The 18524-nt window shown below is 45.1% G+C and overlaps 1 protein-coding gene across 3 annotated transcripts in view; it reads left to right on the forward strand.

Annotated features, from left to right (window-relative positions):
* The window catches only part of srrm4 (serine/arginine repetitive matrix 4), a 350732-nt gene that overhangs the window by 262905 nt on the left and 69303 nt on the right, over nucleotides 1-18524 (forward strand). The window lies entirely within an intron of this gene.

The raw sequence follows: 18524 nt of genomic DNA on the forward strand, positions 1-18524 counted from the left end.
CCAGCAGAATCCTAGTGAGTGGGACATGGAGCATGCAAAAGTCCATTGACCTCAGCTGGGATTCTCTGATCTGAGGGAAAATGCGGCCAGAAAATCCCACTTTCTGGATCACTCACTGCTGGAATTCCCTGGTCTGGTGCCAGCAAGATCAGAGGATTTGGCGCTTAGCCAAATCTCTGTTCACAGCAGCAGGACTGGAGAATCCTAGCTGTAGGAGCGATCAGAGTACGCCATCGATTATGTTTCACCAGTGGAATGGTTGCTACGATTAAAAATCAGATCAGGTTACACTAAACAACTAAAGCAAACACTAAATGCTCAATCTATTCCTTCATTTTCTTTTCTTTCCAACTTCAGCTTTCTTTTTTTGTACATTCACCGTTCTGTCATTTTTCTACTCGACATGTTTGTGTCCTGTCTTTCTTTTTACATTTTTAAGTACATCGCTTCTCCACAGCCCCTCCTCAGTGGTAACACCCAGCAGCTGTCTCCCTCCCTCTACTCCTGTGAGTGGTAAGGCCTGGGCCTCCTCTGCCCACAATTCACCCTCCTGCTCTTCCTCCTCAGCTCCAGCAGCGACCATTGGGAAGTTTTGCTACACTTTTACACTGGGCTTTGATAGGGCCACAATTGGAGCACCATGCGCAGTTTTGTTCTCCATATTTAAAGAAGGATATACTTGCTTTGGAAGTGATATAGTGGAAGTTCACCAGATTGCGTTGCAGTATGTGTGTGGGCTTCATTTCCCACCCCCCCACCCCACTGCACAACCACCCCCCTCCCTCCCTCCGTTCGAATCCTACAATCTCCTACAACATTGTAACATCAGAGTAGTAACATCGATACGCTGTGTTAGCGAGCTTCTGTGGCACGCGGGAGGGTGATGATGACTCCCTATGTGCCATTGTGTTGATGCTCTGGTGCAAACTAGTCTGATTCCTACTTCAGCTCCACATGCACGCTGGCACCTGGGCCCACATCTGGGTAAGGGGGCATTAAACCCCTAAACAGGGCCTCGGGGTGGGGTGAGGTGGGCGGATAGGGAATCTCTCGTGCGTTCTGGGGATGTCATGGCAGATGCTGTAGGTCGCTGTCAATGCATGCCACCCGCGCTGTAGCCAGTGAATCATTGGAGCACCTTGATTTTCTCCAGCAGCAGCACATTGAGCGGCGTCCCCCACTGACATCAATGTGCAGGGTCCCTCCAGTGACTGTTGGGGTAAGGACATCCTTATTAGAGGCTAATTAGAGACAGGTTAGTCACAGATATGGGTGAAATAACATTTATAGCCACCAATAATAGTGCTTTCAAAATAAATAAGAATATAAAGACATGTAAATGTGAGACTTTAAAGTGCCTAAATATTCTATCTCTCAAGACTTTTCCTTCACCTGTGCCATCTCAGTGGCATTACAACTTCTTAACCTCACCACTCCGCCTCAGTGTCTCCCCAAGATGTGCATCGGAGGTGTGGGTGGCCTACCATGCTCTATGCCCTCTGAAGCCCTTGGCAAGTGCCCTCTGGAGGGCCTGGACTTTGAGGACTCTGGCCAGCTTCCAGATGTGGATGTGCCGGTGTTGGACTGGGGTAAACACAGTAAAAAGTCTGACAACACCAGGTTTTAGTCCAACCGATTTATTTGATAGTAAACGCACAAGCTTTCGGGTTAGCCCCTTCGTCAGGTGAATGGAGAGTTCTGGCCTCAGACAGAGCATATAAAGCACAGACAGTTTACAGATTACTGATTAGAATGCGAATCTTTACACCTAACCTGCTGTTCAAGTCTTGAAGTGGCCAACAATGTGAGTGGAAGGAGCACTGATCACAGGTTACAGAGATGTGTATTGTCTCCAGACAGTACAGTGAGTGAGGTTTTGCAAACCCAGGCAAGTGTTGGGGGTTACAGATAGTGCGACATGAGCCCAAGATCCTTGTTGACACCGTCCTCATGTGTGTGGAACTTGGCTATCAGTCTCTGCTCAGCGACTCTGCGCTGTCGTGTGTCGTGAAGGCCGCCTTGGAGAATGCTTACCCGAAGGCAGCTTCCAGATGTCAGGACGTATCTATGACAACCCCTTCATCCCACTGCCTCTATGTTGCCCTGCTGTCAGGAAGGGGAGAGTCAGAAGGTATAGCCACAGCCACAGTCTCCTGGGTGGAAGGCCCCAGCACAGGCTCGAGCCTTTCCTTCTCCCTCAGGGTTCCGGTGGGCCCTTGGGTCACTCCATGGGACAGCGATGCTTCTGCAGTGAGCTTCAATAGCTCCGGCGTCACTTGGCCCTGCCAGGCCTGGAGGACAACCTGCGATCTTGTCATAATGATCGAGCCCTTTGTGATGACCTTCTGAATCGGGGGCCACCTGTCAATGGCAGCAGCAAGTTCCATCTGAGACTGGGCCACGCTCTGCAGCCCTTCAGCCATGACCCTGTGTTGACTGGACCATGTTCTCAAGAGCTGCCACTGTAGGCTATCCGCTGAGTCTCCAGCAAGCTCTGCAGCCTCTCAGAGGTGGGGGTGGGGGTTTCTCCAATATCCAACGTGGGGGGAGAGGGAGGCTGTATCTGGCCCAGTGAGGTGAGGGGGTTGCGGCTCTGACAGCAGAGCTGGGTTTATTTCCTCCAGTTTTCCTGCACGTGTGCAGTTTGTGGGTCCGATCTGAGATGCAGTCTGTCTGGTGAATTAAGCCCTGCCCACTGCACCTAGCAGCTAGAAACAGTCTAGCCCACATTTTCCGAAGAAGTGCATAAAATTGAGAGTGAAAACTCCTGTTTTAGAAAAAAAACTCGTAAAGTTCTGCCCATTATCTTCAAGAGAGGAAGGCTGAAAAATGGGTGAAGCCAAAACAAGTTTAATTTGTGTCATATCCTAAGTCCCATAAAATTCATTTTTTACTTTTTATTTTGTGCATTAAGTAGGCTCCTCACAATATTCTCACCCAATGCAAGCAAATTCATAAAAAAAGGTCTATTCAATTGCACAGAAGTCTAATTAAGTAGGATGTCTTGAGTAGAGTGGAGTTACATCTCAAACAGTAACACTTAGAAACACAATTTTCTTATTGCAATTTTTGGGTCATTTTTGGCAAATTAAGACCAATCAAGCGAATGCTGATTGCATAGTCTAGCTAATTTATTTAGCAGGTATGACTGCAAATAGGTTACTGCAAACAAATGCAGATAAATTGGCCAAACAGTGGAAGGGTAAATGCAGAAAATGACACAGTAGCTAATGAAGCTCGAATATTCAACAATTTTCAATATTGACTTAAGGAAGGCTCAGGAGAATAAATTAATTGTAAACACCATCCACACCAAACCTGCAAAGAGAGAATACGTTGAACAGAAAGATGCTGGTTACGTTTGAAACCCTATTCATGTCTGGCTCAGATAGTCAACCAGAGAGGATAGCATATTAATATGACAACTCTTCAAATGTATAATGCAACCAGATGGTACAAAAAAAATTAAATTAATGCTCCAGCCTTCAAATCTTGGCTACGTCAAGAACCAATTAAATAGAAAGGTGATGTTTAACAAAAAAAACCTATGTCGCACAGCACTGTGCACTTTTGGACCCTCATTAGAGACACGAAAGAAGCTAAGATATAAGATTTTAATGAATCACATCGAATATTAAAGGGCATTCCAATCTGTGATCTTTCAGTTTTTATTAGCTAATCCTGCAGCTATAATATGATATTATGATTAGTCACTGGAGGTGTATGGAGAAGGCACTGACAAAAATCCCATTATAATTCTCATTGGGAACATCTGTTCATAACTGTATTCCGAGGAGTTACGAATGATCTGCATGTAAAAATGTCATTACTGCTTGCATATATTGAGCTTCTACAAGCGGGTCACAACATACAGCAGGTCCTGCTGTGATTGAGGGTAAATATGTATCATGAAGACATTCCCTAGCTCCATCTATTAATACAGTCTTCTAATAATTGCAGAGCCTAGAAAAGGCTTGATGAATTAGATTCAGTGTGCATGTCCTGTTTAGCTGAGCCCTACGTGAGTGTAATAAATCGAGGGTGACTGGATGAGGCTAAAGAACAAAAGGCGTTATTGCCAATGAGCAAATAATTATATTTACAACAGGGTTGGACAACCGTATATTACTCCTTCCTGGCTTTGACTGCAGATCCTCTCCCAATCCCAGATACACACTCTTGTGCTCATTTGGTGCACACTCCATAGGGTCTGGCTTGATCACATGACCCTTAAGGAATGCTCCCTTAAAGGAGCCATGCTACCACAGTGAGTTTGAGAAGTCTCAATCCAAATCTGGATGTACGTGGTCTTACAGCAAAACAAAGCTGGTAGCATGGCCGAGTGACCTAAGGTGCTGGATTAAAGCTCCAGTCTCTTCAGGGGCATGGGTTCGAATCTCACTGCTGCCATGGTAAACCTTCAGGGCAAGTCAGTGGCACAGTGCTTAGCACTGCTCCCTCACTGCGCCAGGGACTCAGGATTGATTCCCACTTGGGTAACTGTGGACTCTGCATGTTCTCCCCATGTCTGTGTGGGTTTCCTCTAGTGCTTGGGTTCCCACCCATAGTCCTAAAGAGGTACTGGTTAGGTACAATGGTCCTGCTAAATTCTCCCTCAGTGTACCCGAGTATCAGATGCCGGAGTGGCAACTAGGGGATTTTTACAGTAACTTCATTGCAGTGTTAATGTAAGCCTACTTGTGACACTAATAAATAAACTTAAAAAAAACTTTTACAAATGGATAAAACAGTTCAGCAGCCTCATGCCAGAGCAAAAGCTTGAGGGACACCACTCTGCCTCAAACAGGAGTTGACCAAGAGACTATCCCAGTTTTACCACCAGCCATATCATACAAGCTGATGAGCAACCTGTTTGGCCATGTTATGAGCATAACTTTCATGACCTTGAAGTCCTATAGTGGAACTCGAACTTGGAGCTTCTGGCGCAGGAGGGAATACTACATCTGTGCCATAAGCCTCTGATTTCAATAGTAACTGGGACTCAATTAACCATAAGAGATGTTCCTACTTGAGCCTGGGACCAAAAAAAGATTGGTATAAATTTTTGTCCGGTACTGGTACCGGTGTCCCACAAACCACAACCCACTTCTCCAACTTCAATCTTTGAGCCATGTATTCATCTCTCTTTAATTTTATGTACTCAACGCTAATTTGCAAGCAGTTCAGTTAGTAATCCAGACATTATATCCTTTGAGGTTCTGCAGTTTCATTTAATGCCTAGCTCCTCAGGCAGGAGTGCTATACTAGTCCTACCTATGTCATTGGTACCTACATGGACCACCGCAACGGGATCCTCCCCCTCCCACTCCAAGTTCCTTCCCAATGTTGAGCGGATGTCCTGAATCTGGTATAGAGCAGGCAACACAGCCGTCTGAACTCTTACTCTTTGCTGCACAGAACTGTGTCAATCCCCCTCACTATGCTGTCCTCTACTGTATCATGGTGCTTTGAGCAGATTGCTCATCCACCCTGTCTGTTTCTTTAATCATCTTAAATGCCTCATTTTGATCACCTGTCAGTCCTCTAAACTCAAGGGAATGCAAACCAATTTGTCATAACTTCAACCTTAGTTCTGTAATCATTCTGGGTATCTGATAAATAGTTAAGGTCTGCCCTATTCTGAATGTTCAAAATAGTATACAATTGGTGGAAGCATGAATAAAATATATAAAAGAGCAGCGCAATAAATACATAACATAATTAAGTATTTAATTAAAACTCATTAATGACAGTGGGACAGGTGATGCACCAAGGTTACAGCATGTGGGAGCTCTGATGCTAGTGTGACCCAGGGGCAACCATGTCAGCAGGAAATCTTTGTAACTGAAGAAACTTCAACTCAGAGTCATTGAACTGGGGGCTGAGCTGCAGAATCTGCGACACATCAGGAAGGGGGAATGTTACATGGATGCTTTGTACCAGGAGCCAGTCACTCCATTCAGGACAGGGTCATCTGATTTGTGGTCAATGGTCAGGAATAAGAAGATGTGATGGGAGAGTGGCTGGTTAAAGGAACACAGAGGGCAGAAGTATCAGCCTTGCAATTGTCCAATAGAATCCCTACAGTACAGAAAGAGGCTATTTGGCCCATTGAGTCTGCATCAACCATGATCCCACTCAGGCCCTATCCCTATAACCCCACTTATTTACCCTGCTAATCCCCCTGACATTAAGGAGCAATTTATTATGGCCAATCCATAGTGAGAGGAAACCGGATCACCCGAAGGAAACTCACGCAGTCATGGGGAGAATGTGCAAGCTCCACACAGACAGTGACCTGATGCAGGAATTGAACCCGGGTCCCTGGCGCTGTGAGGCAGCAGTGCTAACACTGTGCCATCCGTATGAAGTTGATGTGAAAATCCCCAAGTCGCTCCAGTGTCTGTTCAGATAACCGAGGGAGAAGTTAGCATGGCCAATGTGCCTCTTTGGACTGTGGGAGGAAACTGGAGCACCTGAAAGAAATCTACACAGACATGGGGAAAATGTGAAAACTCCATACAGACAGTCACCCCAGCCAGGAATTGAACCTGGGTCCCTGGTTCTGTGAGGCAGCAGTGCTAACCACTGTGCCACCATGCCAACCCTGGATATGAGGTTCTCTCAGCTTGTTTGGATGATTCAAGGTGAGGAGTCAAGAACCATATTCAGGATTTGAAAACATTTTGAAAGGTCTTTTCAAAAGGTTTTACCCAGGGCCCCCATGTCTAAGCCTATCCCCACCATGCCTCCCAAGCCCTTTCCATGACAAGACATACTCCCAGCCTTTTCCCTTCGTCCCCTTTTTTTTATTGCCAACTCAATGCTAGCTCATGAGAAGCAATAAGTCCCCATGCTCTCCATTTGTTCATGTCAACTCACTGGCATACCAAGTCCTTTCCATACCCATTTATCCACAATGCATTTTGTACATAACCAATGAGCCATATGTTTAACAATGGCAAGTGTGGAAATGGTGACAAGAAAATAAACGTTGATTCACAATTCTTCCTTTCAAAAGAATATTTGCTGGTCCCACAACACTATAAAAATGTCAAGCAAGCAGAGCATTAAAGTCTGAATAATAGAGGCGTCAAATATTTTACATCTCTTAATCCTGTCCCGATGAACACTGAGACATTGACAAAAGAGATCACAATAAAGAACAACTTTTAACCACTTAAGTATGTCACCCAAGAAAAGTTAACAATTCACACTGGTTTTTCAAAACAGAACTCCCTGCTGGGTTAATGTTTTCCCTGGTCTGGGCTCACAGACAAACTTCTTTATACATATAGATAATCGATTATGTACAAAGTAAATACTGAGTGAATGGATGTAGTCATGCCATGAATTAGCATTGACTTGGCACGGACAGCATGAGGGCCATATCGGGTGTGTGGGGAGCATTAGTTAACATTCAATTGGCATGAAAGGTATAAAGGGGAAATAGGTTGGGGGGGAGGGTGAGGGGTATGATAGATGAGCTCTAGAGAACGTAAAATCTTCAAACACAACTGAATCAGCAAGAACAGTGAGAATGATGGCGCAGATGCAAAATCTCACAAGAATCGCAAAACAAAATCTTTATCCACTCTGGTAGCCAAAACCCAAGCTGTTAACTCTTGTTCTTTCTCAAAGAATGCTGCCAGATCTGCTGAGTGTTTGCAACATTCTTGTCTTTTGCTGAACCTTCATCCATCATGTAATCATGGACAAAAGAAAATCAGAGTCATGTCCGGTTGAACTTTTTGGCCTGCTTTCCCTGGAGAACTTGAAGTTCTTAAATATTTAATGTTAACGTCTTAATATTGAAAATTCCTTCAGTGAAATAGGACTTTCGTTGAAAATATCCTTCCTTAGGGGCTATAACTTCAGCTCAAATTCTCTAATTTTCCTGGTTATACAGCAATGGACATAAAAAGCTCAAATTATTAAGATCTGGTATTGTGTCTATTACTATTTTCATAGCTCAATGCTTCTCCAAAATACAACCATGATAAAATGTCTTCAGTATTATATTGCTCCAAGATCATTTATGAGGGCATGGCGAATAATTCCCTTGCATGCAAGGATCGTATATTTATTGAGTGAACTAAATAGACATCCATCAATCTAGGTTTAAGCTGGTCTAAACATGGTTTTTGCAGCTCCTCTGAACAGTAAATGATGAAAGCAGTTTCGAATACTTTAAAATAGCAAGGAACTGTACAGACTTTTTTTTTCAAAATGCATTAAAATGATCATTTGACCCAATAGTGTGGCCTAAGAGAAAGCTGCCAAATCCTCACACATAAATGTATATGGTGGCACATTGGGTTGGCACTGCTGCCTCACTGTGCCAGAGACCCAGTTCAATTCCTGGCTTGGGTCACTGTCTGTGCAGGGTTTGCACATTCACCCCGTTTCTGCGTGGGTTTCCTCCGGGTGCTCTGGTTTCTTCCCACAGTCTGAAAGATGTGCTGGTTAGATGCATTGGCCGTGCTAAATTCTCCCCCAGTGTACCCAAACAGGCACCGGAGTGTGGCGACTAGGGGATTTTCACAGTAACTTCATTGCAGTGTTACTGTAAGCCGACTGGTGACACTAATAAATAAATTTTAAAACTTTAACTCTATGATCTTGAGTCCATACTTGAAATTGAAATGCCCAAAAAAATGATGTTGCTGCCCACTTTTTTATAAGAACTATTCTAGTGAATGACTTCATGGTTAGACGTTCATTTAATTTGTGGAACAATCCATTGAAATCGAGGCGGGGGTGGTGCAGTGATGGGAGGCAACATAATTTTAAATGTAACCAAAATACTATACTGAGTTTCAAAGCATCAGAGAATAAACAGCACAAAAGAATGTCATTCACACTATCGATTCTGTATTGGTTATTTGACAATGTTACGTCATGGCACTTCAGGCATCATCTAGAGACTTTGTTAGAAACAGCAAGTATTTATTCCTTAAAGAGAGACTTTGTACAGGTGACTGCAGCCCTAGGTTACCTTGGAGTCGTGCTCCAGTCTGTATGGTGCTACCTACATGGCTGGCGATGATTCTGCCTAGGAGAGGACTCCACCCTCTGGGGTGATCATTCACCCTCTGCTCCCATTGGTCTCTCAAGCCAGGTGACCCTCTTCTACTGTGCTGTCTTAAAGAGACAGACACCACAGTCTCTACAAGCAGTGTCTTTCAAAGGCCATTCCTCTTCTTTTTCCTGGAACCTCTGCAATTCTTTCCCTTCAAGTGTTTATCCAATTTCCTTTTGAAAGCTCAGGTTGAGTTTTGTTCTTCCACCCTTTCAAGTGAAGATACATAAAAGCTCGCTTCAGTCACTTCTGTTTCGTTAGCCAATCACTGTAAAATGGTGCCCTCTGGTTATAAACCTTTCTGCCATTGGAAACAATTACTTCTTGTTTTTTTTGTGCCAAAACAGCTCATGCTTTTGAACACCTCTATCAATCTCTTCTTAAATGCCTCTGCTCTAAGGAAAACGCTCTCAACTTCCCCAGTCTCTTCACAGAACTGAAGTCCTTCATTCCATTCCCTTTTGTAAGATCTTTGATTTGTTTTCTGACAAGAATTGAACATAATACTCCATTTGAGGCGGAACCAGTGTTTTATAAAGGTTCAGCATGACTTGTTTGCTTTTGAATTCCGTGAATCATACCTTCCTCCAGGCCACAGAAAACCTGGCCGGCACATTTTTGTGTTTTGCAAATTGTTCTTCCAACTCTTGTGTAACTTCACAGGAAGTGAAATTTCCTTCCACACCACGCCAGCTCTGTACCCCCCAGGGGTAGGGGAGGCAGTGCACAGTGGTACTGTCGCTGGACTAGTAATCCAGGGACCCAGGGTAATTCGCTGGGGACCAAGGTTTGAATTCCTGGGACCGCATGGTGGCACAGTGGTTAGCAGTGCTGCCTCACCCGGGTTCGATTCCCAGCTTAGGTCACTGATGCTGGCCTTCATAGCGAGGGGGATTGAATATAAAAGTAGGGAGGTCTTGCTGCAGCTGTATAGGGCATTGGTGAGGCCGCAGCTGGAGTACTGTGTGCAGTTTTGGTCGCCGCACTCACGCAAAGATATTTTGGCCTTGGAGGGTGCGCAGAGGAGGTTTACTAGGCTGATACCGGAGTTGAGGGGGTTGAGCTATGAGGAGAGGCTGAATAAACTAGGCTTGTACTCGTTAGAGTTTAGAAGAATGAGGGGAGATCTCATTGAGACGTATAAGATGATGAATGGGATGGATAGGATAGAGGTGGAGAGGCTCTTCCCGCTCAGAAAGGACAGTAGGACTAGGGGGCACAGCCTCAAGATAAAGGGGGGGCGGTTTAGAACGGAGTTGAGGAGGAACTTCTTCACTCAAAGGGTGGTGAATCTCTGGAATTCTCTGCCCGTTGAAGTGGTGGAGGCTACCTCACTAAATATTTTTAAGACGCGGGTTGATGGGTTTTTGATAAGAGAGGGGATTAAGGGTTATGGGGAGAGGGCGGGAAGGTGGAACTGAGACACGACAGATCAGCCATGATCTTATTGAATGGGGGGGCAGGCTTGAAGGGCTAAGTGGCCTACTCCTGCTCCTATTTCTTATGTTCTTATGTCTGTGTGGAGTTTGTATGGCCTCCCCATGTCTGAGCGGGTTTCCTCTCACAGTCCATGGTAAATTGATCCTAATTTTGGGGGGATTAGCAGGGTAAATATGAATGGTTATGGGGATAGGATGGGATTGTTGGTGCACTCAATGGACCGAATGGCCTCCTTTGGTATTATGGAGATTCTATGACATTTCTGTCCTTTCACACTGGAGTCAGATTTGCAGTTTGTGAGCTGGGATGAACTTTGTGAAGGGTTTGGGTGCAGAGACAGGCTAGTTAGAAGACCTGTCTTTGTTCTCTAACATAGTATTGCCCTTCCGAACTGTGTTTAAAGTCCTCATGTCTCACCTTCCCCACCCGCCATGTCACTCCATGCTCCCTCAGATTGCCCATGTCTCATCCAATCCCCCTCAAATCGCTCATATTACCCCATGCCAGCTCTATAATCCCCATGTAGGGGGAGGCAATGCATAGTGGTACTGATACTAGACTAGTAATCCAGGGACCCTGGGTAATGTTCTGCGGAACCAAGGTAGATGGTGAAATTTGAATTCAATAAATATCTGAAATTAACATACCAATGATGACCACAAAACCGTTGTTGATTGTCGTAAAACCCTATCTAGTTCACGAATGTCCTTTAGGGAAGGAAATCTCCATCCTTTCCTCATTTGGCCTACATGTGAGTGCAGATACATGGTAATGTGGTTGACCCCCTCAAGGGCAGTAAGGGATGGCAATAAATGCTGTCCCAGCCAGCAACACCCACATCCCATGAATTTTATTTTATAAAGTATCCTCCATAGCCACTCACTCAACATAGACCCCAGATAGTATGGGGAGAAAGAACTTTCTAATGAAAGCATTCGTACCACTGATACTGTGAAGAAGTGCATCCAGCCATGTTAAAAAACCTTGTAATATGTAATCCAACTAGCTTGTATCAACAAGGCAGAAACCATATCAGAAAGATAAGCTATTGTCACAACTTCTTGAAAATGCCATCCTCATGAGAAGAGCAGTAAAAAAAATGAAAATAAAAAAGTATATAACGGATCCTCTTGCATCTGTTATAAAATCAAGAGTTTATGCAAAATAGTTTGTATTTGATCTGATAAAACCAGAAGAATGTTAATGCTAATGCTTCTTTGTCTCAACATTCATCCCACAATTCAAAATAAGCTCGAGCATGAACTGGTAATTGCTACATTTAAATAACGTTGCTGGAATGGGCAGAATCTTTCGCCCTGTCAGAGGCAAAGAAAGAGACAGGAGGACGTAAAAATTTGGTGGGTTGGTATCAGACCTCCCGCCTCCATTGGATGTCAGTTCTGGGCAGGAAACTCCATGGTTAACCTATCTGTCCAACTTCATTTCAGAGTCCAAAGTGGCCAATACATTACCACTTAATGGTCTCTTCCAGCCTCCACTGCGATTTCCCAGCTCCATTTGGACCTGCTGAACAGTAGCATGCATGGTTGGTTAAATTGTGCACACTGTATGTTAGCTGGTGGGGGAGAGGGGGTTGGCTGGATCTGTACTGTGTTATGGGGCAAAGGGGTGGGCTCTCAGTGGCCACCCCCTCCGGGGTGGGCTCTCAGTGGCCACCCCCTCCACCCTTGTTACTGAATCCCATGTCACCTCACCATGTGACCCTCCCACTCTGAGAAATTCCTCCCCCCCACCCCCCCCATTATTTAACTTTCTCCTGGGTCCTCGGATTCTAGGGGGTGGCGTTCTGACAGAAGCCGCGCCCTCCTCGCTGGCGATGTCGACCACAAGAGCTGCTGGCCTCTGATTTTCTGGCAGCCTCTCGGCAGGCCGGCCTTCACCGCTGGGGACGTGATTCTGGAGGAAGGCCCGCAGGTGCCCCTGGATCTGCCTGATGGGAAGAAGGTCCAGTGGGCCTTCCAAAAAAGAGGCAGCATGGGCCTCCTGGCAGCTCTCCTGCTGAAAGGTGAAACCCACACCGCCAATGGATAATTAGGTCTAATGTCTAAAACCAGGACTGATTTCCATTTTGCATTCTTTAAATATCCAGGAAGAAACCTAATAATACCATCAGAACAAAATATGTCCTGTTTTACTTGTTGCGACCTACAGAAGGTACTCAGGTTTTGTTATAAGAAGCTCCAGCTACCAGCATTGCTGACTGTTATCAGTGGTAATATCAGACATAAGTGAAATAAACCCATGAGAGAGAAGACAAGTAAAGTCACGTAACACAGGTTATTAAAGTCTATCATTATACTAAGAGATAAAAGGAAGATAATGCATTCCAGCAAGGGATACAGAAAATACTGGAAAAACACGGCGGATCCTTCACCGTCTTTGAAGAGAAACTTTTGTAAAGACTCCACAACAAGGCCGGAATTTTTCTGGCCATTCACGCCCTGCCACCCCTGGAAGGAAGGGTGGAGAATTTGATTCTCAGGCAAATCTCCATTCACCGAAGTGGGACTGAGAATCCCACCAGCAGGAACGGCTGTAAAATTCTGGTCCAAATGATTTTTTACCAGAATGCGATGGGTCTGATGTCTCCCTCGAGCATTCTCGTAGAATTATAGAATCGTACAACGCAGAAGGAAGCCATTCAGTCCATCACACCTGCACTGACAACAATCCCAACCAGGCCTGTAACCCTTCATATTTACCTTGCTAATCCCGCTGACACTAATTTAGCATAACCACCTAACTCGCTCATCTTTGGTCTGTGGGAGGAAACTGGAGCACCCCGGAGGAAACCCACGCAGACACTGGGAGAGAATGTGCAGACTCCGCACGGTCAGTGACCCAGGCCAGGAATCGAATCCCGGTCCCTGGTGCTGTAAGGCAGCAGTGCTAACCACTGTGCTGTTGCTTCCTTTTTGCAATTGAAACCAAAGGTTTGGAATAGGAGTAAGCCACAGTTGCTTTCTTTACAGATTTGAATACTCTTTGAACTTCTGAAGGCGGATATACAGTAGCACTGGGAGGGGGAATGCTGTTGAAACGATTGCCTTGATAAAACCAGTTTCTGAGTTATTCAAATTGTCCCTAGGTAACACTGTGACAAAATATAGAGACCATTCTTTTCAATATTGCATTCTAAAAGCTTTTTATGAGCATTTTTTTTTAATGGCTGCTATATATTGCCAGTGAAGTAAGCCGGATACAGCACTAATTATAAAAAGCCTTGGTCTCCATGTAACAGCATATTCGGATAATGAGGTCATCTTTTTCGTGTACCTTGTTCCTTGACAATGTCCCTGACAAATTCATTATGAGAACAACTGTTCTGTGTTTCAATCTAAATACAAACTGAAGTTAACCTGGTCATGTTCCATACAGAACAGAAACAAGAGCATTTTTTAAGCTAAAGGATGAACTCGTGACCTTTGACCTGGAGGTCAGAAGGACCCAAGGAAGTGTCCTGCAGCAGTTTCCATGGCAGCCACTAGGGGCGGGATTTTCCAGCCACGCTCAGTCCAAAACCAGAAAATCCAACCCAAGATCAACGGACCCTTCCATGGTCCACCCCTCACCCGCTACGATTCCCATGGCAGGCGGGACAGGAAAATCCACCCCCAGATATCAACAATCAAATTGAGAGAAATTTAGAGGAAATCTACTTTTTTTTATCCCTTCTCAGGATGCAGGAGTCGTTGGCTTGGCCTGCATTTATTTTCCATCCCTTCATACCTTGGAGAAGGTGAGCTGCCACTTTGGACCACTGCAGTCCATGTGTCGTAGGTACATCCACACTGCTGTTAGGATTGGAGTTCCATGTGGAGAGACCACCTGGTGAACCCTGGTGGCCTCACTGCAGGCCTGAGAAGGGTGTCCTTCTACTTGGGTGCTTTATGGATCATGGAGCCCCTCCGAGCCCCCCCATGAAAACAATGTCCACCTCTGCAACAACCTGCTGCCTTCCATCAATCCTCCCCCACAGCCACACCAGCAGCCCCCCCCAACCCTAATCCAGACTTCATTTTCCCGGTTGAGTGGGTGGCAGGCATCTTTCCATGGAACGTGTCTCTTCCAGGTGCAGTCCCGGTACTGGCCACTGCACATTATGGCACTGCTGAGCTTCCAGCCCTCTGATGGGCCTTGGAAGTGGGTGCCCATCTCTTAACGGGATGGAGGCCCCCCACAGCGACTCGCTCGTGACCGAATCATCAGAAAAAAACAGTGCCCCCAGCTTTCAAGCCCATCGTTGAGGTGACTGCCACACCGATAAAATTCTGTTCTATGTTTGAAGAGGAGAGAAAGCAATATAAAAAAAGATGGCAAGCCAGGCAGCATCTGATGAGCAAGAAATAAAATGGACATTTCAGGTTGATTGTCTTTCATTTGAATAATAAAAATTACAGGCAGTGGTCAAAGGTCTTGTACAAGTAGGGAGTATGTCACCCTCCTTCAAAAATTCTGTGTTAATAAATAAGGGTGAACGTTCTGGTCTAAAGCAGGTCATTTGGGGGAACATGTGAGAAACAAGCTATGATACGATTCAAGCTTCTTTCTGAAGGCAGATCAACAACTGGCAGAGGGATCTGGGTGTACAGGTATACCGATCACTGAAAGTGGCAATGCAGGTTGGTAAGATAGTCAAGAAGGCATATGGCATGCTTGCCTTCCTCAGTCAGGGCATTGAGTATAAAATTGGCAGGTCATGTTGCAGCTGTACAGAACCTTAGCTAGGCCTTTCCAACATTTGGAATATTGTGTACAATTCTACCAGAAGGATTGGATGCTTTGGAGAGGGAAGAGAAGATGTTTGCAAGGATGTTGTGTAGTCTGAAGGGTATTAGCCAGGAGGAGAGTTTGGATAAACTCGGTTTGTTCTCACTGAACTTGAGTGGTGACCTGATTGGGGTTTACAAGATTATAAGTAGCATGGACAGTGCGGATAATCACATGCTTTTTCCTCAGGAAGAAAAGGAAAGTACAAGGCGATATAGGTTTAAAGTGCGTGGGGAAAAGTTTAGAGGAGATGTGCGAGGAAAGATTTTTACAGAGGGTGGTGAATGTCTGGGACGCAACTGCTTAGGGAGGTGGTATAGCAGGTAGGAAAGCGGCATTTAAGGGGCCTCTCGATGAATACGTGAATAGGTTGGGAATGGAAGGATAGGGAGTCCATAAGTGTATACAGTTTTTGTTTAGGCAAGTATCATGATCGGCGCAGGCGGGAGGGCCTGTTCCTGTGCTATATTGTTCTTTGGGATTTTTGATCTACTTGCGCTAATCTGTCTTCTCTGAAATATCTACTTCAGTGACTGATGAGCTTCCCTTGGAATTAAAGTCAAGCACACCCTGTTGTGATGAGGTGGGGAATCAATTTATGTTGCGGCTCATAGAAACCTTAAAAATCTTACAAGTTCGACTTACAATATGCAATCGCGATAGATAGAGGGGGGAGTTTTTAGCCCAGACTCTCCATACAGGGAATCATTGGTGGGAGTGCAAAATCCAGAGAAGATCGTGAATCCTGCCAGTGAGATTGTAATTTCCAATTTTCCCCACTCTTTGCTGGTGACGTAATCAGCCTCACACCCATTATTTATAAATTATTCCAAACAAGCAGTACCAACCTGACAATATCAACCTGTGCTGGAGGCAGTACCAGGGCCAGACCCTAGTGGGAGCTTTATTGGGGCGTTGGGGGGTGGTCACTGAGGGAGGTGTCTGTTACAATGCTGACAATGATTGTGCAGGGTGGTGGGGGGAGCTGTTGGGTGGGGGAAATGTCAGCGATGATTGTGGAGGGAAGGGGAGAGCCACCGATACCTCCACAGTGGAGGGGCATTGAGTTTACTTTTATATCAGACTGGGGTGACCTTTAGAGATTGCGTCCTGAGCTCTGTGGCACCTGTTGTCAGCGCTAAGAGGTCCCGCTCCACCTGAGTGAGCCACACCCACTCATTTTTTTCTTTAAAGAGGCTCAAAATCTGGAGAGAAAACTGATCTGTGCCATTGAAGAGTTCATAGAGTCAAGGAATCCTGACAGTGCAGAAGGAGGCCATTTGACCCATCGAGTCTAAAATGACCACAATCCCACCCAGGCCCTATTCCTATAACTCCACATATTTACCCTGCTAATCCCCCTGACACTAGGGTCAATTTATCATGGTCAATCAACCTAATCCGCTTTGGACTGTGGGAGGAAATCTGGGCACTCGGAGGAAACCCACGCAGACATGGGGAGAATGTGCAGACTCCACATAGACAGTCATCCTGATACCTAAGAGAAACCAAATAGCATGCCTTAATGACTACAGGCCAGTGACTCTGACATCCATCATTATGAAGTTCTTTGAAAGGTTAGTCATGGCACAAATCAATTCCAGCCTCCCAGACTACCTGGATCCACTAAATTTTCCCGTTGCCGCAACAGGTCCACAACAGATGCCACTTCCCTGTCCCTGCTCTCAACTCTGGAACACCTAGATAACAAGAACATCAATGTCAGACTCCTACTTATTGACTACAGCTCAGCCTTCAACACTATTATTCCCACAAAACTCATCTCCAAACTCCGTGGCTTAGGTCTCGGCACCTCTCTCCGCGACTGGATCCTGAACTTCCGAATTCTCAAACCACAATCAGTAAGGATAGGCAGCAACACCTCTTCCACAATCATCCTCAACACCAGTACCCCACAAGGCTGTGTTCTCAGCCCCCTACTATACTCCTTACGCACCTATAACTGTATGGCCAAATTTCTCCAATTTGATTTTCAAGTTTGCTGACGACACCACCGTAGTGAGTCAGATCTCAAACAATGACAAGACGGGAATGAGATGGAGAATCTGATGAACTGGTACTCTCCCTCAATGTCAACCAAACAAAGGCGATTGTCATCGACTTCAGGAAACGTAAAAGAGAACGTGTCCCTGTCTACATCAACGGGGATGAAGTAGAAAGTGTTAAGAGCTTCAAGTTTTTAGGTGTCCAGATCACCAATAACCTGCCCTAGTCCCCCATGCCAACACTATAGTTAAGAAAACCCACCAATGCCTCTACTTTCTTGAAAGATTAAGGAAATTTGGCATGTCAGCAACAACTTCCATCAGCTTTTATAGATGCACCATAGAAAGCATTCTTTCTGGTTGTATGACAGTTGGTATGGCTCCTGCTGTGCCTGAGATTGCAAAAAACTACAAAATGTAGCCCAATCCATCACACAAACCAACCTGCCATCCACTGAGTCTGTCTACCCTTCCCGCTGCCTCAGCAAAGCAGCCAGCATAATTAAAGATCCCACACACCCCGGACATTCTCTCTTCCATCTTCTTTCTTTGGGAAAAAAATATAGAAGTCTGAGGTCATCTACCAACTGACTTAAGAACAGCTTCTTTCCTGCTGTTGTCAGACTTTTGAGTGGACTTACCTTGCATTAAGTTGATCTTTCTCTAAACCCTAGATATAACTGTAACACTACAGTCTGCAATCTCTCATTTCCTTCTTTATGAATGCTGTTTGTCTGTATAGCACGCAAGGAACAATACTTTTCACTTTATGTTAATATATGTGACAACAATAAATCAAATCAAATCAAAGGCAGTGACTCACGCCAGGAATCGAAACCGAGCCCCTGATGCTGGGAGGCAGCAGTGCTAACCACTGTGCCAATTACATGCCAGTTTTCTGACTGAGTCTGACAGATTTGCAAATTCTGGTAAGGTCACCCCCTAACCTCAAAGCAAAAGGGGCATGAATTGGGTTGGTCATTTCTTTTGAGATGTCAATGGGGCATTAACTGATCTTTATTATTTTGATAAAGGAAGTATCCATGGCGATCTAACCTGTAACCTTTCTGTGCTGTGGAGTTTGTCACCCAAGTAAGGGGTAAATATTACCTCTTAAGACATTAGACTAAATTCAGAGAGGGTTGATCCACCATCTCATTAATGAAGGGTTAGGGATTATAGAATTAAGTGTTATGTTGAGCAGG

This window comes from Carcharhinus amblyrhynchos, chromosome 20 (assembly GCF_965287045.1).
Source record: "Carcharhinus amblyrhynchos chromosome 20, sCarAmb.v2.hapA, whole genome shotgun sequence".
Classification (NCBI taxonomy): domain Eukaryota; kingdom Metazoa; phylum Chordata; class Chondrichthyes; order Carcharhiniformes; family Carcharhinidae; genus Carcharhinus; species Carcharhinus amblyrhynchos.